The sequence below is a fragment of the Paroedura picta genome, chromosome 4 (assembly GCF_049243985.1).
Source record: "Paroedura picta isolate Pp20150507F chromosome 4, Ppicta_v3.0, whole genome shotgun sequence".
In the NCBI taxonomy this organism is placed as follows: domain Eukaryota; kingdom Metazoa; phylum Chordata; class Lepidosauria; order Squamata; family Gekkonidae; genus Paroedura; species Paroedura picta.
Window position 1 is genome coordinate 67,906,798 of NC_135372.1, and position 26,617 is coordinate 67,933,414.

At 42.6% G+C, this 26,617-nt stretch overlaps 1 protein-coding gene across 6 annotated transcripts in view; it reads left to right on the top strand.

The window, feature by feature from the left end:
* The first annotated feature begins 2,694 nt into the window (after nt 1-2,694).
* Nucleotides 2,695-26,617, top strand: part of ZZZ3 (zinc finger ZZ-type containing 3) — a 65,902-nt gene continuing 41,979 nt past the window's right edge. For 3 of the 6 annotated variants that reach the window (XM_077333282.1, XM_077333286.1, XM_077333287.1), the window contains exon 1: nt 2,695-2,844. The gene's annotated coding sequence lies outside the window, so the exon portion shown is untranslated. Of the gene's footprint in view, nt 2,845-3,157; nt 3,303-7,917; nt 8,071-26,617 lie in introns of those variants that run through there. The other 3 variants (XM_077333285.1, XM_077333284.1, XM_077333283.1) reach the window with 3 other exon arrangements.

Sequence of the window (26,617 nt, forward strand, 5' to 3'; positions counted from 1 at the left end):
TGAAAATTTTAACTATTACAAATGTAGGGAATTAGTATGTAAATGCTGATGATCTAAGTATAAGCAAGCCATGCAACCTTTGCTTAAGAGGCTTCAGTCTAGATTATTAATTTAGTAGACCTTGTACCATTTTTTCAAGATAAAAGTATTATAGATTATGTAAAGGACTATGGGGGAAAGGATACTTATTCTTGCCCAACAGCCCTCCCCCAATTTATTCAGGATTTCCCAAACCCAATGCAATTTTCTTGAATAGGTTACTGATTTCTCCTGAGAAAGTTGAGTACGTTGCCTATTCTGTGTACCTTTTCTGTATATATTGCCTTAAAAGTAAAATGCCTTAGTTACCATAGCAACATATTCTGTCTCCCTCCACTTTCTGTTCAAGTGGATATTAACGAAGAATGTGAATGTTGCACAGACTAATGTTTTGCATTCTTTCAACTTGGGCAAGTCTGTTTAAAATCAACAGAGTGGCTTTAAGAACTGCCAAAATTCTAAAGGTTATTAATTCAGCTAATTAGTAATTTTAATTCCTCTTGAATAAAAGCTTGAATCTGCTGTTTAAATGGTTATCCTCTGATTTATGGTAGATCCAATCATAAGTTCATATATTAAATCAGTCTGGATTAATTTACTTGGTATAGAGCAGTCGCCAAAATAAGGGTTTTATACCCCTTTTCACTACCTGAAGGAGTCTCAAAGCAGCCTTCCTTTCCTCTTCCCACAATAGGTACCCTGTGAGGTTAAGTGGGGCTGAGAGATCTCTGATAGAACTGCTCTGAGAACCACTCTAACATCACTGTGACTAGCCCAAGGTCACCCAGCTGGCTGCATGTGGAGGAGTGGGGAGTCAAACCTGGCATGTCAGATTAGAATATGCTCTTAACTATTACACTGTATCAAGAGAATGAACTAGAAAGTGCCTGGTTCAACTCTTATCTGTGCTATTCACTAGGTGTTTTTAGTGCATTGTCCCCACCACACAGTATGTGGTTAACGGCTGAGCTGGGAGCAGCGGTATAGAAACGTAATAAATACGTAATAAATAACCTTTGTAGAGGTATTGTAAAGATTACTGAGATCAAGTATGTGAAGTCTGTACTATATACACTATTCTCTACTTGCTCTTTGTTTCCCCACTGTTATCCTGGTACTGTACCAACAATTAGATTGAGCCTGTGAGTACTTCTAATCCTAACAGTGATTGCTGCAGGAGGCACAAACAACTACAGAAATGGCTACCATGGGAGGCAGTGCCAGCCACAATATATCGGAATAATGCATCTGTGCTCTTAGCAATTGGTGGCAGTAGTTTTGGCCATATGGATAGTCAATCGCTGGTTTCTAAAGTCTTCCTCAATCTATTTAAGCCATGTTTTCTTTGGTGCCAGTCATTGGCCAAGGATTGGGCCTGGCTGCAAAAGGAGGAAGGTGGACACTCTGCCGAGGTGACCAGAACTGGGAGAACAGGCAAGAAACCACATGGAAATTCATAATAATGCATAATCTGATAGGGACTATTAAATGTCTCAGACATAACCTGTTTAATAGGGTGCCACATTTTAAAAAATGAGTATGTTGGTTAAAAATATTTTCTTGTATGTATATATAGAAGTTACCTTAAGTTATGCAGTGAACATTCCTTGTGCTCTGGTGCCAACTGCTGCCAAACGACTTCAGAATAAAAATTCCCACCCAGTCATGGACCCTGCCTACTTTCTAAAATGAATCCCCAACTTTTTTGAGGCTGCAAGCACCTGAAGGTTTGGAGATAAAGCCTGGGGGTGACAGTTTGAGGGTGTTCAGTAGGGGTATGTTGTCGTAGAGTTCACCCTCTGAGACTGCAGTATCTATCCTCCAGGGCAGCTAAACTCCGTGATGTGCGGTTCAGTTGTAATTCCCTAGTGCTAGAGGCTACGCTTAAATGCGGGCCCTATTTCTAGTTTCTTCAGGTCCCACTAGTAAAATAACTTTGAACTACCGTCTTCACGAATTAATAGAAGTATCATAAATTACAGTTTTTAGTATTTAAAGGATTATTGAACAAGTTGTTTCATTCCGCTGACTATAATGACCCACTCTCTGTAATCCGCCTTGAGTCCAAGTGAAAGCAGACTATAAATTATACTAATAAAATGAATAATACAAGCTATTTTGTAGACAGCTGCTTTTAAAACGAATTTCTCTTCATCTATCCCGCTTTATGCTGTTTCCGTCACTTTAGATGTACGCGGCGGGGGGAGGGGGGGCGGCGGCGGCGGAATGAGTCGTGTTAAATGCACTTGGGCACCTGCCCATTGACCAGACCCGGGCTGCTGCTGCAGCTCCTCTGGCCGTCGGAAGCCGAACATCTCTCATTCGGTCGTCCGGGAGAGGCAAGGAATTCAAGCTGGAGTCGCGTGGTTAGGATTATCGTGCGCAAGGCGTCGTGTTCTTCAAGCAAAGGCAGTTTGCACAGCCTTCCCATAGACGCAAACGCACGCGGGTTGGCTGGCGCGCTCTTCTTCACTCGCCGGACCGAAACTCTCTCCGTAGGCTCGGCGGCGGGGCCGGTCCACGGGCTCGTCGGTCTCACCCTCCTGCCAGCCGCCGTCTTGTCTAACCAGCAGGCGGAGCTGCAGGGAGCGGCCCCCACTTGCTCGCTGCACGGGGGGGGGGGGGGGGGAGGGGAAGGAAGCGGAAGAGGAGCTGCAGCGCGGCGCCGAGGAGCCAGGCAGGCGCTGGGTGGTGGGGGAGGGGAGGCACACCGCGGGGGTCTGGGGCGGCTGCTGGAGAGCAAAGGGGGAAGGAAGCCATGGCTTCGGTCTCAACGGACTGAGTTCTTCGTCTCCCAGCAACCAGGTCAGGCCTCCTTTCTCGGGGGCGAGGGAGGTGGGGGAGAAGTAAAGCTAAACCAGATAAAGAACCCGGATGGTGCTGAGTTTGCGCGAGGGAAGGAAGGCGGGGGGGGGGGAGAGAGAAGGCGAGCGGTATTATAGCCCCATGTGACCAGCGCGTGCGGGAGATGGCTCGCGCGCCTTGTTCGAATCCCTGCAGTTCAACGGAGCAAGGGGGGAGGGGGGTCGTGCGCGTGCGTGATGGTGTCATCATCGCCTCCCTCGGTTCCCACCCTTCACGTGCACGAGCACGCACGAGCCTTTGCGGGTGCTGTTGTGTATCTGGGACACGTGCGCGCCGCTGCCGCCATGTTGGTTCCCGGGAGGAGCGGGAGGGGTGAAGTGGGAGTTCTCGCGAGGTCAGTTCCCTTCCCGTGGGAGTTGGCCGGAGGCAGGATGGCGGCGCTGCGCTGAGAGTGATGGGTAATGGGTAACGGGCATACCGGGAGGGGAGGGAGCGAGCGGAGGGGGGTAGGGGTGTCTCGGTGAGAGGGAGATTCTTTAGAGCCAGCCTCTTTTTCCGTCGACGCGCGAGGCTGGACCTCAGAGGGAGTTGGACTTGAGAGAGTTTTGCGTGCGTCGGGCTTTTCCCCTCCCCCCAGTCCTAACTCTGCCCTGCGGCTCTACGCCGCCCCCTCCACAGTCCCCCGTATGGATCTGTGGCGCCCCCTGTTGTCACCGGCTTTGCTCTCCAGTCCCAGGATTCGAATTCATCCCGTCCTGCCACCACCCTTGGCACCGTCCCCTATGAAGAAAGCCCTCGCGAATGCTCCCTCCGTGCTATGCTGCAAAGTGTCCAGTCGGGACCACGCAGTTCCTCTGCATTGCAACTTCCTACGTTGTGCATTTCTATCGTTCAGAGAGCACCCCCCCCCCAAGTTCTCAAGTTTAGCCTTTTCTGTGCCCAGTGAATCTCAGGTGCTCTGCTCTTTAATAAATTACTGGGCCTTAATATGCCAGTTGGCTCCAATTTCTTTTTATCCACCTATTGCAGGGTATTTTGAAAGAAGGTAACACAAGCAGAATACTACAAAATTAAAAAAAAACTGTTGGTTGTGCCTGAAAACATAGTTGTGGCCACTTGTTTTTCCCAATATACTCCACTACCAGTGCCTTCCTTGACAACTTTTTGTATTTGATTTGCTAATATGTGAATGCAATTGCCCCTTTTAAACTTGAGTTAGGTACCCCTGAAACATAGTACACAATATGCTTCCTTTTTTCATCTTACCTGTACAGCCACCCAGTTTGTGCTGTACAGATTGGGTCTCTAGTTTCTCGAGTTTTTTCCCCATTCAGAATTTAGTGTAGCTTTGTTGTATCAATGATTATATTAGATTTTTGTGTCTTGTGCTATAGCAGGCTGCTGTTGGGTTAGTCCTTTACACTAAATTTATATATGGGAATATAAAAATAGTATTCTTTCTCCTAATATACAGTCTTAGGAAATACTAAGTATCGTATATTAACAAGAATGAGGCATTCTGAAGACTATGGTTCAATAAGCCAAATCTTATAATAGCAAATCTCAGTTTAAAGAGTTCCTTGTTTATATTAAAGTAACTTTCTTAGTACATTAGCACCTTAAAGACTAACAAAATTTGTGGCAGGGTATGAGGTTTTGTAAGTCACTGCTCACTTCAGATACCAGGGCTCTTGCTCTTTTTTACTGCTACAAATTTGTTAGATTTTGGGTGTTACTGGACTCTATCACTTTTCTACTACAAACAGACTAACTTAGCTACCCATCTTGATGTTTCTTTGTTTATTTTATTTATACCTTACCTTTCTCTCTGAAGTAGCTTACATCTCTCTGTCCCTCTTCATTTTTATTTGTACAACCCTGTGAGGAAGTTAGATTGAATGTATCTGGCTGCTTAGCAAACTTCTTTGAGAGAATAAGGATTTGAACCGGTATCTTCCAGATCCTAGTCTAGTATGCTAATTGGTATACCACACTAGTTCTATTTCTGCTATTTAAGTACAATTAAATGAATAGTTTAAGTTCTATTAAATCACAGCTATATTTGCAGCTCTGTGAAACCAATCAGTAGGGTGGAAGTTAGGTGAAGTCTTCAGCACCACACTCCCCATTCTTTATTTTGTTTACACTCTCCATAGATCTTTTAAATTAAGATGTCATTTATTACACATATATGCATTTATACTATTAACCATGCTATCTTGCAGCAATGCCTGGAGGTAAGAATAGGGATTAAGAAAGTGCTTTGGATTGGTATAAATTTTTCTTTATGGAATGAGTTCACAGAGTTGCTGTTGGAGATTAGTTGTCATCTATGTGGAATACCTCCAGTGATGTTCCACAGGACTCAGTCCTATTCCCCCATGTTATTTAATATCTTTATAAACCCTTTAGGAGAAATCATGTGTGGTTTTGAAGTAGATTGTTCACTGTCATTGTTCTGTGCAATCCCATATAGTTAGTTACTGTCTCTTCCTTTTTATCAATCCTGCCTCATCTTCATTTATAGTAAAGTGACCAGATTTTAACATTGGTAAAGCGGGACACCATTGACTGGGGGGGGGGGGTCTTGATTAAAAATCTGGTCTATATGGAGCAACAAAAATGTTCATAGAACACATGAAACGCAAAAATAGTATTGTAATATATATATTTTTTACTTGCAACATAAGTACAATTTGCCAGGTGCCCCCAGATGTCCCTCCAAAAGTGGGGCAATCTGGTCAGGATACTTTATTTTAAAATTAATTATTGGTTTTATAGTTTTATATACCATCACCTCCCTGCAGATGCAGGCTAAGTGAAGAATGGGTTAATAGTCAACTCCTGCTCATGAAGGCATTGAGCCTCAGAACTTACTCTCGTCAATCTTAAACCTCAGGATAACAAATTACTGAGCTATTATTTCAGTTTACCAATTCTTTTTAAGGGAGAAGATCTAGGACAGCTTACTGACAGCAAAAAGTCTTTGGCCAAAGTTATCCAATCAGAAGCCCTTATATAAGCAACAGTTGAATGCTGACAGACATGCAAATTTATGCTTTAGTATTCACTATGGTTTCCTCCATATTACTGAGGAGGCATAATTGTCAATAGTTGACACCTTTCCTTCCAGAGATACCTACTTTTGGGTAGAACGTACCTTTTGAGGGCTCTTCTTTGTTCTCCTCTACGTTTCTCCAATAGATTAAGTTAAAAATCGTCAGATGGCCCCTTCATTTCGGTTAATGCAGACTCAAGTTTCTTCCTACAAGCCCAAATACTACTCGAGATTTCGACCTTCTTACCATGGCTTTCAGCATGCATATCAACAACTGGAATATCAGTATTGTCAGCAAAGATCTTCCTCCCAGCCTCCCCAATATGCTTGGCATAGATGTAGCTTGAGAGTCAAGCATGTCTTACTGAATAGCTTTCAAAGGATTCCTCCAAATTTGCTTTCTATCAGCAGTTGACCCACTCTTTGGGATGGTTAGTTAACGTTTTCCCCAGAATGGCTTAAAATTACCTCAAATTCCTGAATTTTGACCATTATCAAAAGGGGCTGCCATCTTGAGTTGCTCAAGTACCACCTTTAACAACAGCATATCAGAACATTGATAATATTTTGACCAAGTTGTTTTCAGAGCAAATGCACTATTAGAAAAAACGTATTTCAGGTTTTAAGTCCCAATGATCCTGTGTTTGGTTGTTATTTAAGGTTTTTCCTGGTTAATACAAAAAGATGGTGACTTACACCCTATTTTGGATCTAAGGGGTCTCAGTTTCTTCCTAAGAATTCATAAATTGAGAATGGTTTTCTTGAGCTTGCTTTTGAAATTGCTCAGTCCAGGAGATTGGCTCAGTGTTTCAGACCTCCAAGACACATTTTTCACATCTCCATCCTGAGCATAGGAGATATTTAGATTTTTTATTTAAAGGATTTCCATATGATTATACAGTCTTCCTTCTGGATTGGCCACTGTGCCTCAAGTTTTTACTAAATCTATGGTAGCAGTAGTCACACATCTTAAGACTTCATGTGTGCTCCATCTTCCCTTACTGGATTATTTGCTATTTATTATGATTTATCATTTAAGCTTTGATTTCGCCCTCTCTCAACAGACTGCCCCCTCTAAGTTTGAATTACAGACTCAATTGTCATTAGCTGTGGGGATATTTCAAAAGTTGGGTTTATGAATTAATTGGAAAAAATCAAACCTGGTTTCCTCTCAGCAAGTTTATTGGATATTGGTTAGATCAGCATGAATTTTCTTGCCACATCAAAAAAGTCTGGTCAACTAGATTTCCAATCATTTTCAAAAGGCTATTACTATAATGAGTATCTTAGACCTAACGGCTTCCACCATCTTTGTGGTCCTCTTTGTCCACTTCAGGATGTGACCTCTATAGAACTGGTTGATATGGGTTTTTAATCACACAGTTCATTTTCAGAACCAAGGAGTTAAGATGGTGGACTTTGATTCCTTAGGTCAGGTTGGGGTGCTCAGTGTGGGGATTGATGTGAGAGAGATACACATAGTCTACATATTAACCTCTTAGAACTGAGAGCTATTTGTTTTGCCCGTAACTCCTTTGCAGCTCTTCTACATGGGAGTGTAGTCCAAAGTCAGATGGACAACACCACAACCATATTTTTTATATTAAAAAAAGGGGGGGGGAGACAACTTCCCTTCCTTCGTTCAACAAGCCACTGCCAGTTGGGAATGGGCAATTATGAATCAGGCATCCCTTCAGGCCATCCATATTGCTGGTTTGGAAAACATCAAAGCAAACTCACTAACACATTAGGGGAGCCCTCACATGAATGGTCCATACGCCAGGATAGTATCTCTCCTATCTTTGCACAGTGGAGCTTCCCTATGGTGGATTGATTTGTAGCAAGCCTCAATACCAAGCCCAGGAGCAGGTCTAGATCTACTTTGTGGTATGCCTTTCAACAAATTTGAAATCAATTGAACTTTCCCTCCCATCCCCTTGATAGTGCGAGTAGTAGCCAAACTAGTCAGACAACTCCCACTGCATTGTAATCACCCCCTTCTGGTTTGGTTGCAGGTCTACTACGCAGGTCATACAGTGTGTTTATCCATCTATCTCAGGCTTCACATGTATTGATTGTACATGGCACTTCCCACCCAGAGGTGTAGAATCTCTACCTGACTGCCTGGTTGATAATCCCAAAGAGCAACCTTTCTCTGAGTCGCTAAGGTCAGTTTTTGTCAATGCTTGCAGGCCTTTGACTAGGCTACCCTATTCATACAAATGGAAATGCTTTACCCTTTGGTTGGAAGAGTTTTCTTTTACTAATTGTCCACTGTCACTGGCTTTTGATTATTTGCTGTCATTAAAGAGAGCAGGTTTATCAGTATCTTCTGTTAAAATTCATCTAGTGGCAATCTCTACCTTCATGCCCTAGTAGGTGGGAAGATGGCTACACATATTAGATGTAAAATGCGCCCTATTATTTAATTTAAAGAGAACAAGTAATTTGAAAGGCAGCAACATGATAGTCTGCAGATATTTTTTATTAAGTGCTGTTCTGTGTATGTTAAGATAAGAAGGGAGATATCAGCAGGAACAGCAGTTCTACTTTAAGTTTTCCAGCAATTTACTCACCCCACTGCCTTGTAAATCAGTTCCCTAGTCTCTGACATTGGATTGCACAAAACAATGTAGATTAAAATAGTGTGGCACTTAACATATAACTCTTGTTCATCTAGTTGCACACATCTCTCCCTCTTACTCTATCCTGAGCTTCTTAACTCTGTATTTGTCAGCTCATACATTGGCCAAGGGAAACTGAAAGAGGGAGAGGGGCCCTTTCCCCAAGCACATAACCATTAGGCGGGAAAATGGCCCAAACAGCTCCAAGGTGGGGAGGCGTTCTTGTTCTTTTACTAGGTTAGCTAAAAATCTTCCGGCAGCTGGCCAGCATGCGTGCCTGCACAGAAACAACTAGATGAAGAAGAGTTACAGGTTAATGCAACACTGTTTATTAATATCTTTATCCAGATCTCTCAGGGACGATATAGAAATTCTGAGCCACTGCCTTAGTGCTGTGTTGGAATAGCTAAGGTGAACACATTGAAACTGAATTTTGATAAGACAGAATTGATGCTTATTAGGAAGGATGAGCTCTTGAAATATATTTGGTGAAATCCACCTGACTCTCACTGACTTAATAAAACTAAGATTTACATTAATGCAGCTGCAAAAAACTATTTAGTATAGAAGATGGCTCCCTATCTTGAGCTAGCCTTTCTGACCACTTCGATCTATTCTACAGTAAACTCAAGAGTCTACCCTTAAAGTGAGCTCAGAAATTTCAGTACCAATCTACAGTCACTTTGTTGGTTACTAATAAGTTACTGACCTGGAGCCAGACATCCTGGAATGTGAAGTCAAATGGGCCTTAGGAAGTCTGAGCAACAATAAAGCTAGTAGTGGTGACAGCATTCCAGTTGAACTATTCAAAATCTTAAAAGACGATGCAGTAAAAGTGCTACACTCAATATGCCAGCAAATTTGGAAAACTCAACAATGGCCACAGGATTGGAAAAGGTCAGTTTACATTCCAATCCCAAAGAAGGGCAATGCCAAAGAATGTTCAAACTACCGCATCATTGCACTCATTTCTCATGCTAGCAAAGTTATGCTCAAAATTTTACAAGCTAGGCTCCAGCAATATGTGGACAGAGAACTTCCAGAAGTACAGGCAGGATTTTGAAGAGGCAGAGGAACTAGAGATCAAATTGCCAACATACGCTGGATCATGGAGAAAGCTAGGGAGTACCAGAAGAACATCTACTTCTGCTTCATTGACTATGCTAAAGCCTTTGATTGTGTGGAACACAACAAATTGTGGCAAGTTCTTAAAGAGATGGGAATACCAGAGCATCTTATTTGTCTCTTGAGAAACTTATATGCAGGTCAAGAAGCAACAGTGAGAACCGAGCATGGAATCACTGATTGGTTCAAAATTGAGAAAGGAGCTCGGCAAGGCTGTATACTGTCGCCTTGCGTATTTAACTTGTATGCGGAGCACATCATGAGAAAGGCGGGATTAAAGGAGTCACAAATGGGGATCAAGATTGCAGGGAGAAATATCAACAACCTTAGATATGCAGATGATACCCCACTAATGGCAGAAAGTGAAGAGGAACTAAAGAGCCTGTTGATGCGGGTGAAGGAGGAGAGTGCAAAAGTTGGCTTGAAACTCAACATCAAGAAAACAAAGATCATGGCACCCGGCCCTCTGAATTCCTAGCAAATAGATGGGGAAGAAATGGAGATAATGACAGATTTTATTTTCCTGGGCTCCAAGATCACTGCAGATGGAGACTGCAGCAAAGAAATTAAAAAATGCTTGCTCCTGGGGAGGAAAGCTATGGCAAATCTAGACAGCATCCTAAAAAGCAGAGACCTCACCCTGCGAACAAAAGTGCATTTAGTCAAGGCTATGGTATTCCCAGTTGCAATGTACGGCTGCGAAAGTTGGACCATAAGAAAGGCCAAGCGTCAAAGAATTGAGGCTTTTGAACTCTGGTGTTGGAGAAGACTCCTACGAGTCCCTTGGACTGCAAGGCAAACAAACCGGTCAGTCCTAGAGGAGATCAGCCCTGACTGCTCCTTAGAAGGCCAGATCCTGAAGATGAAACTCAAATACTTTGGCCACCTCATGAGAAGGAAGGACTCCCTGGAGAAGAGCCTAATGCTGGAAGCGATCGAGGGCAAAAGAAGAAGGGGATGACAGAGAATGAGGTGGCTCGATGGAGTCACTGAAGCAGTGGGTGCAAACTTAAATAGACTCCGGGGAATGGTAGAGGACAGGAAGGCCTGGAGAATCATTGTCCATGGGGTCGCAATGGGTCGGACACGACTTTGCACCTAACAACAACAAATAAGTTACCAGGTTCAAGTTATTAGTTATTACCTACAAAGCCCTTAATAACATTGGACCAGCAAACCATCAAGACTGTGTCTATGATGTGCTGTAATATCTTTGCTCTTCTGAGCTGTGCCATATGATTTTGTCACTCTGCAAATGAGTAGGATAGGCAACTGCTTGTTCATGTGCATTCTCATGTGGCTCCTACCATGAGGAATGGCCTGCCAGAAGAGGTCAGGAAGGCTCCTGTGTTTCTGTTATTCAGCTGAGGGCATTTTTTAAATAAAGGGATGAGAATTGCAGTATAAGTGTGTGGTCCTGGGGAGAAGCTGTCACTGTATGTATCAAGTTGTATATATCATAAACTTGTTTGTTGTTTATTGAATGGCTTTTGCGTTCTGTTTTTTTTAAATTTCAGTGTTAATCCCTTCCTTCCTGCACCTTTATGGTTTTACTAGTAATCAAGCCCGCTGCAGCTAAATGCAGCAGGCGCTAGGCACTTACTGTGGGTGGGTGTGTTTCCTCGTCGTCGGTGGCTGGCTTGGTCTGCGGCGGCGGGCTGGTCAGCGGCTTGTTTGGCGGTGTTCTTGCGGCGGCGGCGGCCTCACGCGGCGAGAGGCGCTTTGCGCCTCTCGCCGTGCCAGGCCGCCAGGCAGGGAGCCCCCGGCAGCCACGCTTCGCGCGACTGCCGGGGGCTCCCTCGGGTGGCGGCCAGGCCGGGAGCAACTGCGAGCCGCGCTGTGCGCGGCTCACAGTTGCTGGGGCTGGGAATCGGAGGGACCAATCCCGGACTCCCGAGCATGCGTGTTTCCCTTCCCCGACGCCCGCCCCACCCCCCCTCCAAGCCACTCCGCTTACCCGTCTGCCCCCAGCAGCTGCCAGCCAAGCTAGAAGGTAGGAGGACCTTGCCCTATGCCTACGTTATGCCCATTTTTAGAAATGGGCTTTTTTCCTAGTATGCTGATAAATCAGTAAATATAATTCATCCCAGACTGTTGCTTATTTGCTGGCACAGCAAGTTTTAGTATGGGGCCATGACTAGTTCTTTATCTCAGTTGCTCTCTTTACAGTCTGATTCATATACTTGGATAGAGATGTAAAATTTTGAAGCCATAGCAAAAAACTGTCCCCCTTTTTAAAGAAATGGAAATTGGAGGGGAGGGAAAATATATATTCTATATTTCTATCAAACCTGATTCTTTTACTAACTGAACAACATAAAATACATCAATTGATTGATTGATTGGATTTCTATACCACCACTCCCAGAACAGCACCTCACAATCATTAAACTAATACAGTCAATAAAACAACCCCAATAAAAACAGTAGCTTACAATAAACAATAACAATATCAATTGCTTATATTAATAAGTTATATGTAAAAGTTTCTGGCATCATTATGATTTTTGTAACAGGGTTGCTATTGCATATTATATATGCTGTTGTATGTTACAGTTAACATATTTATGGAACATACAAATTTATGGAATAAGTATCTTCATTGTATATAACAAAATTTGCACATATACCCAAACTTGAGAGTTGTAATCTATTACATATCATTTTTTTCTGCCAACTTCAAAGTTTCTTTTGGTTTTCCAAAAAATTTCTGCCCTGACTCACAGATTTGGGTATTTGCAGATAAGTTAAGTATTGATTATTAAACATTGAAAGTAGAAATCAAATTCAATAGTAAACAGAAGTTTATTTGGACTGAATCATTCTGGAGTCAAAGTACGTAGGACAACGAACATGTTTATATATTAAGACAAACAACTGCTTTATAATTATTATAATAATAATAACTAGGGTCAAAGCCCATTGTATCCAGGAATACAACGGGCACTAGAGCTTGGCAGTGGGAAGAGGAAGGCGAGGACTTGTCTAGTCTTTAAGGGCATGGGGTTGAAGGTGTGTGTTGTGTGGGAGGTTGTGGTGGTGTGGTGCCAAATGAGGGCATGGGTGTTGCGAGATGGGTGTCAAGAGCCTGTGGTTTGGAATATTTGTTGAGTGTGGGAGAGGACCTTTGGGAATTGTGGCATAGTGGTTACAGATGAGCTTTCCATAGCCATGTCTTCAGATATGTGAAGGGAAAATAAGACTGGAGACTCTTAGGGGGAGATTACATGGCAACCAATTCCTTCCAGTTCTGCGTTCCATCATTTCCCTTCTTGTGTGAATTAGGCCACAGGCACCAAACTATCCTCCTGCCCTGATCCACATGGGGTAGTCACAGTACACAGGTGTCCACCCTGTTCCTTCAGTCACAATTTTTTTTTACTGTTAATCAAATGTTATGTGCCCACATGCTTCTTTCACGATTGCTTCTTAGAAGAATAGCTGGATTTTTGTTCCCTGCTGTTTACTACCCAAAGGAGTCTCAAAGCAGTTTACCCTTTGTCTCTCCACAGTAGATGTGTGAGGGCTGTGGGGCTGTAAGAGGTCTGAGAGAACTGGGAATGGGCTGCAGACACCCAGCAGGCCTCAGGTGTCTCAACCAGTTTCTATTAGCTTTCCCTTCCTTTCCCCATAGCAGGCTCCCCGTGAGGGCAGTGGGGTAGACTTGGAAGATGGCAACTTTAAGAGGAGGTCTCTCTGTGCACAGCATAGCACCATAGTCAGGTTTATGTACACCTAGACTAGATTGTGTAGAATTCCAGAACATGAACCTTCACCAATCTGGCAACCTGACCTCCTCTCTGCAATGTTTTCTTGAGCTGAAATAGGTCAGGGGGTGCTAGATGGCTGTGGGGGCATTACACATTTTAAGGTCCCAATTCTAGGCTTCAAGGAATATGCTCAGATCAGGGACAGCCAACCTCCAGGTGGGGCCTGGAGATCTTCTGGAATTGCTGCTCATCTCCAGACTATAAAGTCCCTGTTGTTGTCCACAAGGCCAAGTCATCACCTAATAAAAGGTACTCTGAATCTGCCTAATAAAAGTGGATCACCTAGTTTCTCCCACTGTCTACTTCCTTGGAAAGCCAACTCCACTTGAAATTCTGGGCCACTTATGCCTTTGAGTTCATAGGACGTTCCTGGAAAATGCTGTTTATTTACCAAGTCAAGTTTTAAAAATGTCACTTCAGTTCCCATGTCTCCAGCCATTTATTTGTTCACTATTTACAGTTTCAGGCTATAAATATTCTTTATTTAGATCTTCCTGCACTTTCCAGACTCGCAGGACTGATGTTGGTCTGTCTGTCTGTGCCCCAGAATTTAAAAAGTTGCTGGTAAGGGCTGGCCAAAGCCCATATCCCAGGAGGGACATATCTGCACCATTCTACCCCAATCACAGTCTGCAAGCGTCTACCATCGTCTCTTGATCACTGCTCATCTCTATATTATAATGATCAGCTCTGCATGCAAAAATGGCTACTTTGGAGGCTGGAAGCTGAGGCATTGTGCCCTCTACTGAGTGGGCTTTTGCTATAAAAGGCTCTTGCTTGCTAGAGGCAGCAGTATTTAGAGTTGGAAGAAGAAGAAAGTGACATATCAGGGCTTGAGTGCTAGCTCTGTCCTCTTCTGAGTGGGCCTGTGGACTCAGGTTCCGGGTCAAGCCAGAAGATTCTGTAAGGAGCCAAATGGCAAGAGCTAAAGGACACTTGGCTGTTGGCTTTTTGCTGGAGGATCAAGCCAAAGGATGTAGTGAAGGGCAGGAGCATTTCGGATTAATCAAAGTGGCATGATGACCGAAGGAGCTGATGTAATGACATGTGGCATGTTTTCTTACCTTGGGGGGATGGCTTTTACACTTGCAGCAAGTATAAATTAGTAGCTCTGCTGGAGGGGAAGCTACGGGGATTAGAGGAACGCTTGAATGCACTGCAACATACAAAGGAGGGTGAAGAGTTCTTGGACAGAACTCATGAAGCACACTTGAGGGAGCAAGTGCAGGAGGAGGGAAAGGCATCAAAACAAATACAGGAGTACCGAACACAGGAGGGTAATGAATGGAAGGGTGTTATGCATAGGAGTAGAAGAATAAGGAGAAGGTCTGCCCCACTGATGCTCAGCAATTGGATCCAGGTTCTGCCTGAGGATGTTGATTCAGGAACAGGAGCATGAGCAATTCCCAAAACCCCAGGAAGACCAGGAAACACTTCACAGGCCTCCACAAGTGTGAGTTCTAGGCCTGTTCCCAAGGGTACAAAGAAATGGGTATTGGTAATTGGGGATTCCCTGCTGAGAGGTGTAGCGGCTGAAGTTTGTAGACCAAACGTTGCCTCGAGAGGTCTGCTGCCTACCTGGTGCATCAAGGGTGTTACAGAACAGATGGACAGACTCATCAAGCCCACTTCTTCCTTCTCATCCATGTAGAAAAAAATTATACTGCCCAGTACAGCATGGAATGTATTAAGAAAGACTTTGTGGATCTGGGGGGAAAGGTTGTGCTTTCATCAGTTTTTCCTGTAAGCGGCTGTGGCTAAGGAAGAAATTTAAAAAATCATGCCAGTAAATGACTGGCTACATCACTGGGGTTGTCAGGAAAGTTTGGATTTCTGGATCATGGTCTACAATGTTAATATGAGGGGCTACTATCAGGAGATGGCATGCACCTCATAAGGGACGGAAAAAGTATTTTTGGGAGAACCCTTGCACACCTGGTGAAGAGGGCTTTAAACTAAATCCAAAGGGAGAGCGAGATGTAAACTCAGAACCTGGTATGATGGCAGGAACTGAAGATGAGAAGGTTGCAAATCTACAGGGAACGGCACATAAGCAGGAAACTACTAATTTACAAGAAAGTTCAAAAACCAAAACCTTGGGGCACATAAAGGATGGATTGCAATGTCTCTACACTAATGCACAGGATATGGGAAACAAGCAGGAGGAACTAGTAGTCCGAATAGAGGAAGGGGACTATGACCTAATAGGAATCACTGAAACTTGGTGGGATAATACAATTGGAATACTAGAATTGAGGGCTATAATCTATTCATAAGGGACAGACGAGTAAGGAAGGGGGGAGGTGTAGCAATATATGTTAAGAATCTTTATACTTGTGAAGAAATATAGGTACCTGAGCATGAAAGTTCAGTTGAGTGTATTTGGGTAAATATAAAAGGAGCAGGAAATGAGAATGCTGTTATTCTGGGGGTCTACTATAGACCAGTGGTCCTCAACCACTGAGCTGTGGCCCGATGCCAGGCCGCGGTTCCCTCTCCCCGCCCCCCCCCCCGCAGTGAGAAACTTCCCAGGCTGCAAGCAAATCGGCCGCCAAAGCGGCTGATTAGCTTGCAGCCCAGCAAACGTCTTTTTGCAGGGGGGGGGGCACGGCCACCAGCGCAAACACGCATGCGCGGCAGGCCCTTTTCCTCCTGATTGGAGAGTTCTCCTACCCTCCAGCAGTATTTCCCTGGAGATACCCTGGGCTGCTGCTCAGCCCATGGGCCTGCCTGGCCTCGAGGCTTTGCCTCCTCCTTCCTCAGCCCAGTCAGGCCTCACCTGCTGTCTGTCACCATCTCCCAGGGCTCCTTCAATTCTGCTGCTTCCTCTACCTCCACTGGAGCCTGTAGCAGTGTGGAAATTGGCCCAGTTGTCAGGAGGTCCAGAGGCTCTTGTTTGGCTGCCACAGTAGCTGGGAATGGTTAGGTAAGCCCCATTCAGCCCCCCTTCAATAAGCAGGCACATTGGAGGGAGGATCCACACCGTGGATCTCTCCAACTGGACAATTAGAAACAATGCAAAAAAACTTTGAGATGATATAGCATAAACCATGCAAAAAGGTAGAAATATAGAAGTTGACAATTGTATAAGGGTAAAATAATTAATACAGTAAAAGTATATGCTACAATTCTGACTTTTATAAAAGTGCCCACATTCAATTATACAACAGTCTTCTTCCCTTTATTGAAATATCCTCATGAATAATTTTCTTCTGTGTACTTTTGTGAGTGACAGAAGTGTGGGAGCCTTCTTGACCTCTTTTTACAGGCCCGTCCACAAAATGGCAGCAACAACAAAGAACGCACATGTACAGACAGTTGTCAGACTTACCCATTTGCATGGTGTACCTTTCAGAAGGCTTTACTCTAATGTGTGGAGCTGTTTCAGCAGAATATAACAGGAGAAGTGGGTCTTCAGATATGATGGTCCAAAACTGAGGGGCTTTGTAATTGATAATCAATGCCTTGAATTGAACCAAGTAACTGATAGGTGGCCAGTAGACTGACATGAAGTAAAATAAATAAATATTGTTTGTTTCACTCTAGCCAGATTCCCCCTGAGCTCTTACAACTTCATATTTTTTGTATACTGAGGAGCAAATTAAGTTTAGTGTTGGTCTTGCACATTTTATACTAACATAGGAACTGTCATGCTGATTCAGTCTAGTTAACCATCTGGATCTGCTTTTTGTGCCTGACAGGGATCAACTATTTGCTCTCTGGATATTCACAACAAGAGATCACTGTGATACTGATGGGTATATATTGTCTGCAACCTGTGGTAATTGGAGCTGTGGTGCAGAGACAGGCTAGGGAAAGCAATTTAAGAACTTCATAAAGCAGTACTATGCTATTGAACCATTTAATTAAACTCAGTTACTACTGTTTCCTCAAATTTTTGAGCAATTGTGGATACATTCCAGTACTGAGATTAACTACATGACTGGAAACTACTGACAGTTGTATGCCTGTCTTATAAGGTATTAATTAGGTACCATGTGGCTCCATACATCTGAATTCACTTAAATCATGTATTTTGTTCCCCTCATAGTAGATAAAAAGTTTTTAACCATATACAGAGTTCCACAAACGCACTTACAAGCTTGCCAATGTGGAGAATGTTTTTAATCCTGGTGAGTTTTTGTTAAGGTAAAGGTATTTGCTGAATTCTGGCTTTACGGGTATCACAGCTTAAGTCTTGCAGTGATTTTTAATTTTATGTTCACATTAAGGTTTTTTGTGTCTTAAAAGCAGTTTTGGGCTTCCCTTTTGTAGTTATACTTTCTCAGACAGTAAAGATGATGGACAATGAGAGATTTCAGTTTCTCTTTAAAACCCCTTTTTGTCTCTGTTTTTAGCAGGTAATAATGGAGAGGGGTTTTTTTTGTAATAAGTCAATTTTGCAACTGATTTCTGCCAAGAAGCATTAGTTTCAATCTGACTATCTGTATATTTACTCAGAAATATATTTAGCTTAGTGGGGTTTATCTTCAGGCAAGTGTGCATAGGATAACAGCTTTTTAACACACACAATTGCATTTTAGGGGTCTGGCCATTTGTCTGACCCAGCCTAGCATTTATTTATATTCCACCCTTCCCTGAAGGCTCAGGGCAGATATATCTTAACTGGCAGTAGACTGTAATCTGTAGTTAAGAGCCTAGAGACAACTGAATCCAGTGCTATAACTGAAGAAGCAGATTAATACAACTTCAAAAATAGGCATATTAGAAGCCTTAATTATTTTGAAAAATGGCCCCTTTTCTTTACTCAGGTAACCTGGCTGTAATTACCACTCTGTTGTTACTTCAAGTTAATTTCCAGGTTCTGGGTATCATGTGTATGTGTGTGTAGTAAGTAAAGTTTTGTCAAGTCACAGCCAAGTTATGGCAATGAACTTTCATTGTGAGAAACAGAAGTGGTTTGCCATTGCCTTCCTCTGCAATCTTTCTTCAGTCTTAAGTACTGACCATGGCCCATTATGCACAGCCGCTGAACCAGCGATTTCGGGTCACATGGAAAATGCAGAGGGGGAAGACGCGACGCACACCGGTTATGCACGGGATGGGGCGCGATGGCGGCAAAACCCAGAGTAACCGATTATGCACGCGGCGATCCGGGCGCCGCTTCTGGTTGAGCCCCGGTCACCCGGAAGCTGTGCTTTCTTCTGCGTTTCGCTAACGCTGCTTTTTCGGCGGCATGCACCGAAGCTGCGGCCGGTTGCAGCCGGCACCGTGCGTTATCAGTGATTTTAGTTGCCGCCATTCCACCCCGAATGTGCGTTATTCCCCCCGTGCATAATGGGTCCATGGCTGACCCTGCTTAGCTTCGGGTTTCTGACAAGATTGGACTATACCATGCTGCCTTTCCTGGGTATCACCTACAAAACCCCAAATGGCTTTGAACCCTCATATTGGAAGGACTACTTTTCCCCACTATGCTTCTCTGCAAAAGTTTGTTCATATGAACAAATCCTTCTAAAAGTGCCACTTGGCAATAAGGGAGATTGCTGTAACTCACTGGCCATTTCCACACAGTGGCCAAAATGGCAGGACACTTCCCGCCTGCTGTTTTGTGATATTTAATCACGCTATCTCCCCCCTCCAAACATTGAACTCTCCCTGCTGTGTCTTCCCCTGTTTTCAGTCCACAGACCCCCGCCCTATGCGCAGCTCTGTTTCACTGCTGTACTGCCAGTCCATGTCAGTACAGCCTATGATCCTGACTGGGGGGGGGGTGCTGCGGAAAGAGCCCAGCTAGAGATCCAGCCTGCCTCTAGCCGCCTGCCACCTCTTCTTGGGAGATGGAAAGGTCAGTGTGTGGGGGGGAATGCCCAGCCATCAACATCTTCCTTCCAGCTAGCCCAAGCTTCCATCACTGCATCACCCAACTGCTCAGCTGGGCCACTGCACTCTGCAAGAGCCCCTTTGCCCTCCTCCCTTGCACCCTCACTCCTGCAGAGTAGGGATGGGCCCTCAGTCAGGAACTGCCACCATCCTATTGGGAGGATGTTCCCCAGTGAGGGCCAATCGGGTTCAGCAAGTTGTCAGAAGGACAATCAGGTTTTAATGTGATATGATGACGATGTATATCTGCCTGATCAGCTAACTGGCACAAATTAACTTTGATTACTTTATATTACAATGTAAGTATTTGCTCTTTCTTTGTCCACCTAACTCAATGTATCCATAGATATAGATATTAAATAATATAACAAATAGACTGGAATAAAAAAATTACAATAATAATTTGAAAAGAAGAGTTGGTTCTTATATGCTACTTTTCTCTACCCGAAGGCATCTCAAAGTAGCTTACAATGGCCTTTCCTTTCTTCACAACAGTTACCCTGTGAGGTGGGTGAGGCTGAGAGAGCCCTGGTACTGCTGCTCGGTCAGAACAGCTTTATCAGTGCTGTAGCAAGGTCACCCTGCAGGCTGCATGTGGAGGAATGGGGAATCAAACCCAGCTTGCCAGATTAGAAGTTGGCGTTCCTAACCACTAGACCAAGCTGTCTAGGTTTTTGCCTTAAAATTCATTGTGACCTGATATAAACAAAGACACATGTCTATAATCCTAATGGCAGATTACGTTTTCTTTCATTTCTGTCAGCAGGAAACGAAGTCATAATATAAAGATGAAGATGATTGTACATTATCTCACCATGTATAATAGTATCCCATACCATCCTATACTTGTTTGGAGTGAAATTGTGCCTTAATAGCATCATTTGCCATTAAGGGTTTTTAAAATTTTTACATGAAGATAGTTTTCAAATTAACAGTATGAAAATCACAGGGACAAATCATTTTTTTACACTTGGTTCACAGGCTCCCTGAAGCTCCCTGGACAGTGCACTAGAAGTCTATAAAAGCAGAGCTAGAAATCTAAAAAAGAGATAACAAAGACTCTTAAACTTTTGATCTTTAATTAATCCATTGGATAGATTCTTTCTTTCCTTTGTTGTATTCCTGAATGCAACAGGATTGGTCCCTAGTGATAACAGTTTGCGACTGTATTGATAGTTTTACAGCATAGAATTAAAAAAAACAGACAGTTGTATAGTAATTAGGCCATTGAAATTATGTATGTAAACTAGGAATGGAACCAAAGCTTGAAACACAAAAAACAAAGTTTTAATCCCCCACCATACCTCCAGTGGCCATCTTCCAACTGGGTACTAAAGTAACATATGGTGCATTAGCTTGCAGTTTTCTCTCAGGTACTTGGTATATTTGTAAGTTTGTAGAAAACCTAGGCACTTATAACTTTAAAGCATGTAAAATATTGTAAATGTATATGTCACGTAAGTTGTAAATGATGCCTTTAATGTTAAAACAGTAAAATTAGCCTCAGTAAGACAATAAGTATTGTATATGTTTCAATTTTCCCTATGTGTACCTTTTCCCGGGGCGGGGGGACGACATGGAAGTGATATAAAGGATGGCATTTTGCTTGTGATGGCTTGCTTGCCTTCTAAACCTAGTAGGAAACCTGTAATTATAATACATGGCATGGTGACTTAAAAACAGTTTTCCAATGAATCTTTTACCTATTAATTGTGATTATAAGTGTGGACACTGTTTCCACTAACTTCAGATTTTCTTTTAAAGTAAATCTTATTTTTTAGTGTTGAAATGTTTTTGCAATCACACAACAGACACATATAATCACACATTAACAGCACGTAGCAGGCAGGGAAAAACAAAAAAAATGAATACAAAACATTTAAATGAAATATTTACTGTTATTATATCATTTGTTTTACAATTTTATCTGGATGTTTTTGTAGCTTTGTAAACTTTATATGCATTACTAATTAAAATTGCATTACTTATTAAAATTTCCTTAAGTTACTAGTTTTAGATCAGTGGTGGCCAATCTGTGACTCTCTAGGTGTTCATGAACTACACTTACCACGAGCCCTTTCCTCACTGTCCTGGATGAAGGATTATGAGTTTTCAACTGTAGACAGACAATATTTATAAATAAATTCTATACAGCCTAGAAAGAATCAGCATTCAATTTAGCTAATTTAATGTGATGGTTTATTTTTTCTGACTAAGCTGTATTCCACAAATACTTACATCAGTTGTAATTCTCGTGGGTTTCCAGTGCTAAAATATGATGGAACTCATGGCTGCAGAACAAAAGAGGAAAAAATGCTAGGTGATTGGAGTATTATCATACAAAGCCCCTACACATTTTGCCATGCAGGCTTCGGGGGGGGGGAGATATCAGAGAAATCACTAAATGGAATTGTTGTGGGCAGGCCTAGTACTAGGTGAATTCTCTGGTTTCCCCTGACAGTGCCTGCACAATGAAATGTGTAAGAACTTTGTATTATAATACACCAATCACTTATCACCTGGCATTTCCTCCCTTTTGTTCTGCTAGCACATTGCTAGGTGTAGCCCAGCTTTTCTTCATTCTCGGAACTCGTGGCAAATAAGAAAAACTGATTAATGTGGAATTTTTGTTTTCATCTGTAACTAAATTTAACAAAGCTATTTTTTTATCAAGAGTTGAATTTAATGTCAAAATTTTTAATCAGATCATGTATCACATCCCAAAATATATGTATTTTTGTAACTGCCACATATGGAAATATGTGCCTATGTTGTTATAAAGCAGACTTAAAAGATTTTAAAGAAATTTTAATCAATACATTAAAATCTACATTTCATAAGTATTATATCTCTTCAAAGACTTTTCCATCCACTTACTCTGTTTGCAAGCAGAAGAAGATGGAAACTTTCATGGTTTCATTATCTCATGCATAGTAAATAAATGGGGTGTTTCTTACTCTGCTACTCTTTACAGTTTCCTTGTTAAATGAAACGTAAATCTCATTAATAAGATATCTTACATACATCATAGACATTAGCAGTGGTGACTGATAAGATTAGTGGAGCAACATTGGCATGTACTAGATCTAAGAAAAAAGTTTATATTCTATTTGCTTTTCCAATGGCAGGGAAATATTTAGAATTTTTTAAATGTTTTTGTGTACCATTCGCTAATAAGCAAAAATGAATCATTTTCTTTCATTAGTTTTGATCTTCATGATGCATTAATCCTTATGTAACCCTCATGATGCATCAGGACATTAGCACCCCAGAATATATTTAATTATTTAGTTATTATTTATTTATTTATTTAGATTTATATACCGCCCTCCCCGAAGGCTCAGGGCGGTTTACATTAAAACTAGTCAACGATACATGAAACAGTCTTTGTTAAAACATGCAGTAATTAATAACAGTGGTTGTAACCATGTAGCAGAATAATGTAACAGTATAACAATATAATAAAATAATATAACGATGGAACAGTGCAATACCACAACAGGTCCAGAGCACTCTGGGGGAGTTCTGGGAGGAAGGGGGTAGAGGGGGGGAGCAGGGGGGCAGCGGGGGCCCTTCATTCGCTATTGGTTGTGCCTGGTCTCAACCAAATGCCTGGCGGAGGAGCTCCTTTTTGCAGGCCCTGCGGAACTGTTTAAGCTCCGTCAGGGCCCTGATCTCCTCCGGAAGCTCGTTCCATCAGGTGGGGGCTAGGACAGAGAATGCTCTGGCCCTGGTCGAGACCAGGCGGACTTCTTTAGGGCCAGGGACCATTAGCTGGTTTGTGGCGGTGGAGCGCAGAGCTCTTTTGGGGGCATAGGCAGGGAGGCGGTCCCTCAGGTACACTGGGCCCTGACCGCGAATGGCCTTGAAGGTAATTACCAGGACCTTTAGTCTGATCCGGAATTCAACTGGCAACCACTGCAGTTGGTGGAGAATGGGCCGGATGTGGGACTTCCACGGTGTTGCTGTGAGGATCCTGGCCACTGCGTTTTGGACCAGCTGTAGTTTCCGGGTCAAGGCTAAGGGCAGGCCTGCGTAGAGCGAGTTACAGTCTATAAACAATAACATTAGTAAATATATCTAGATGTTCTTGTATTGACATTAAATTCTGATCCAGAGAACCAAGAGTGCCTCAGAAGTGTGTACAATTGTTTTTGTTCAGAAAAGACTGTCAATAGCTTTGCTTCCTTGTAGGATCCCTTATCTTATCTAAACATTCAGCTGTTCGTGTTTTCAAAAGCACGAGGTCTTATGTACAGGTATGCCTAGGAAAAGTTTTGGCTTGAAGGCCTGTGACACTTTTCTTGCTTAATTGTATTGGCTGAGTTTGGTGGGGTGATGTATGAGTGTGCCATTATTTTGGAAAAGTAGGGGTAAAGGAATCTGGAACCACCAAAGAATAAAGAAATTAAAAGGGGGCTTGCTGTCATCAGGAGCAGCAAGCTGCCACCTGTTTGCTCGTTCAGGACCTTGGATAGCAGTCTTATTAAGCACCAATTAGGTTGAGGGAGCATTAATGTGCTTGGAACAAAAGCTTAACACTTTCCTTACTTCCTGTTGTAGCTATGCTGGTCTCCTGGATGTGTGCAGAAAGCTCAAAAAGAAAACATAGCAACACCTTACTCCTGTTAAAAAGAAGTTTATCTATAAAGAGAGATGATGGAGTGGTGGGGTAGCAATAACTGCAGTACGAATTTAAAAAAAAACAAGAACTCAAGCAAAAACAGTAACTAGAAATGAAGCATAATAATAAGCTATCTGGAAATATTCCCTAGTTCACATATCGTATGGACTGTGTTATAAACTCTGGAGTTCAGCTGTCCTCCAGTGATGGTCCAGGAACAAAGCAAAGGATGTGGTTTCAGTGTTTCCTTTCATAAATCATTTCAAACCTGGCACCCCAATCTCCCCCACTTGTTAATTTGAGTGGAAAATTGGGGAAGGGGAGCATTTTGTCCTTATCTAGCTATGTTCAAAGTTCAGAACAAGTGTAAAGCTGTGGAGGAAACTGATTACTGTCTTGGTTTCCAGAACTGTCAGACATTGGGGTTATCTTCCTTGGGTGTGATATGCTTCACCCATGAAATCTTGCAGCCAGTCCTAGTTAAAGAGGAAAGAAACAAGACACTGACTTTTACCTTCTGAACCCACTCAAGGTGCTGTTTATATGTTAAAGCCCTAAACAGAGTTGAAAGATCATCCTGCAGGAGTGCTTCCTTTTATGTGCACTTGGAAGGAATTGTGTCTCAGTAGAGCAGCATCTGCTTTGTATGCAGAAAGCTCCAGTTTCAGTTCGTGGCCTCTGATGTGAATGACCTTTTGCCTGAGATACTGAAGTCAGGATAGGCTTTTATAGACCAAAGGTGTGGTAAGTATAAGTTCATATGTTCCAAACTCACTAAGATAACTTTGCTGCATAATACATATCCTTGGGGAATGCTATCAATGCCAGCCCCCAGGAGAACATTTTGTGGGATGATACCCAAATCTTTGGACTACCTATCCTAAAGAACGATGATTGTGCTCATTGTTAAATTGCCCAGCCTGTGCCACTAAATGAGTGGATGTGGTTAACTTTCTTCTGACTCTGATGTTTCTTGTTTTAATTAATGTTTCCGGCTTGTAGAACTACAAACGGTTCTAGTTCATTAAATGGATCTCTCTCTCCCCTGCAACCTCATGTGCTCTCCCTTGAGCGCTTGTAACTGCTTGGGAACAACGGATATAGCATGGGCAGGAGTGCATCAGAGGGATCACAGAAATATTCCTTGCTTCCAGTCTCTTATGTGAACTCTTGCTTCATTTGTAAAAAATCTTGGGTCCCTCCTCCTGACATCTCACCTCATTCTGTTTCTGAGGATCCTCTGACCCTTAAGAGCAGCTTTTCAGAAAGCACAGAGGTTGTAGGGAGACGTGTTTTGTGAATTTGTTCCATTTGCAGTTAATTGAACCCAGCCCAGAAGTGAATTTGTTGCTTAAAGTCTTAATGATTTTTGTTTTTATCTTTAGAATATTTTAGAAGGATGGGCAGGTATATTTTAACATAAATATGTACTAAATCTAGCCTTTTAGTGGTAGGCACTGGAATGACAACAAGATCTGATGTCATGTTCCATTTATTTCTATTGCTTGTGCTTAGCAATGAAAGGAGAAAGAGGCTGCATTTTTCTCTTTGGCCGGTTAATTATACCATGTATTTAACTTCAGTTTGCCATGGAGCCAATAGACTTCTAGCTGGCAGTGGGCGGTTTTTCATAGCATCAGTATAAAAAGGTAGAAATTTTTCTGGAAAATTAAATTATTTTTTTCTGTAAAATTATATTTAAAAATGTAAACAAAGCCATGCAGTTCTTTTTATAAATACGGACCAAAATAGCACAGATCAGCAGTCAAGCTTTCCAGTTCTTTGCATCTGTTAATCCGAGTGGATATTAAAAAGCAAAGAGAAGAGGAGAGGGTCCTTTATGACCTAGTCCTAATGGTTCTTAATCGGTGTCCTGAGAAGCATGCCATGCTGACTTCGACTTTAATCATCATAGGGGATCTAGGCTGTTTATTTATTTATTATATTTATATACCGCCCTCTCCGGAGACTCTCTTGTCATGCTGGGAACAAGGATTCTAAAAAGGGAGCCCCAATCCCTCTCTTTATCTTGCTCTCTGCATGTGCACACACATATCCGTATTCCCCCTGCATGCTCTGCCCTCTTGTTGACGCTGTTTCTCTACCTTCTGAATGTGGGAAGCAGGGCTGCAAGAAGGATTTTGGTGCATACAAGAAATCTAGCAGCTGCAACCTGGCACCTGGGTTTGTTGAGCTCTGCTTTAAACAGGCCTCCAGAAGCTCTTACTTCTGCTGTGGGCTGTTTGCTGGTATCTATGGTCAAGAAGCTGAGGGATTTCAAGGTGAATCCTGGTACAGTATAGGTAATGACAGTTGGAAAGGCTGACATACTAGAGTGAACTACAATGGCTAATTTGAATCTGTTGGATCTTGCTTTGACAGACTGTATTTGGCTGTGAAAACCACGTTTTAAAAAAACTGCATTTATCACTTCCTAAATTTAGACAGTCCAGCCACACTGATTCATTCTATGGTAGCCTTGAGTCTAGATTACTGTAATGTGTAATGTGTTGAGCTGCCCATAAAGAAAATAAGTCTTTGTACCCTTGTCTATTTAGAGAACTAAAGGGAAAGAAGAACTGCCTATCTAAAACCATTATAATTATGGTTTAGAGTGTAAAACCACATCTGTTGTCTGAAGCTAGCCACTGTTGTTTCCAGCTTGGGATTTTTGTGTTGGCTGTCTGCAGGAGTAGTCTTGGGTAAGGGCAGCTCAGGGAGTCAAACA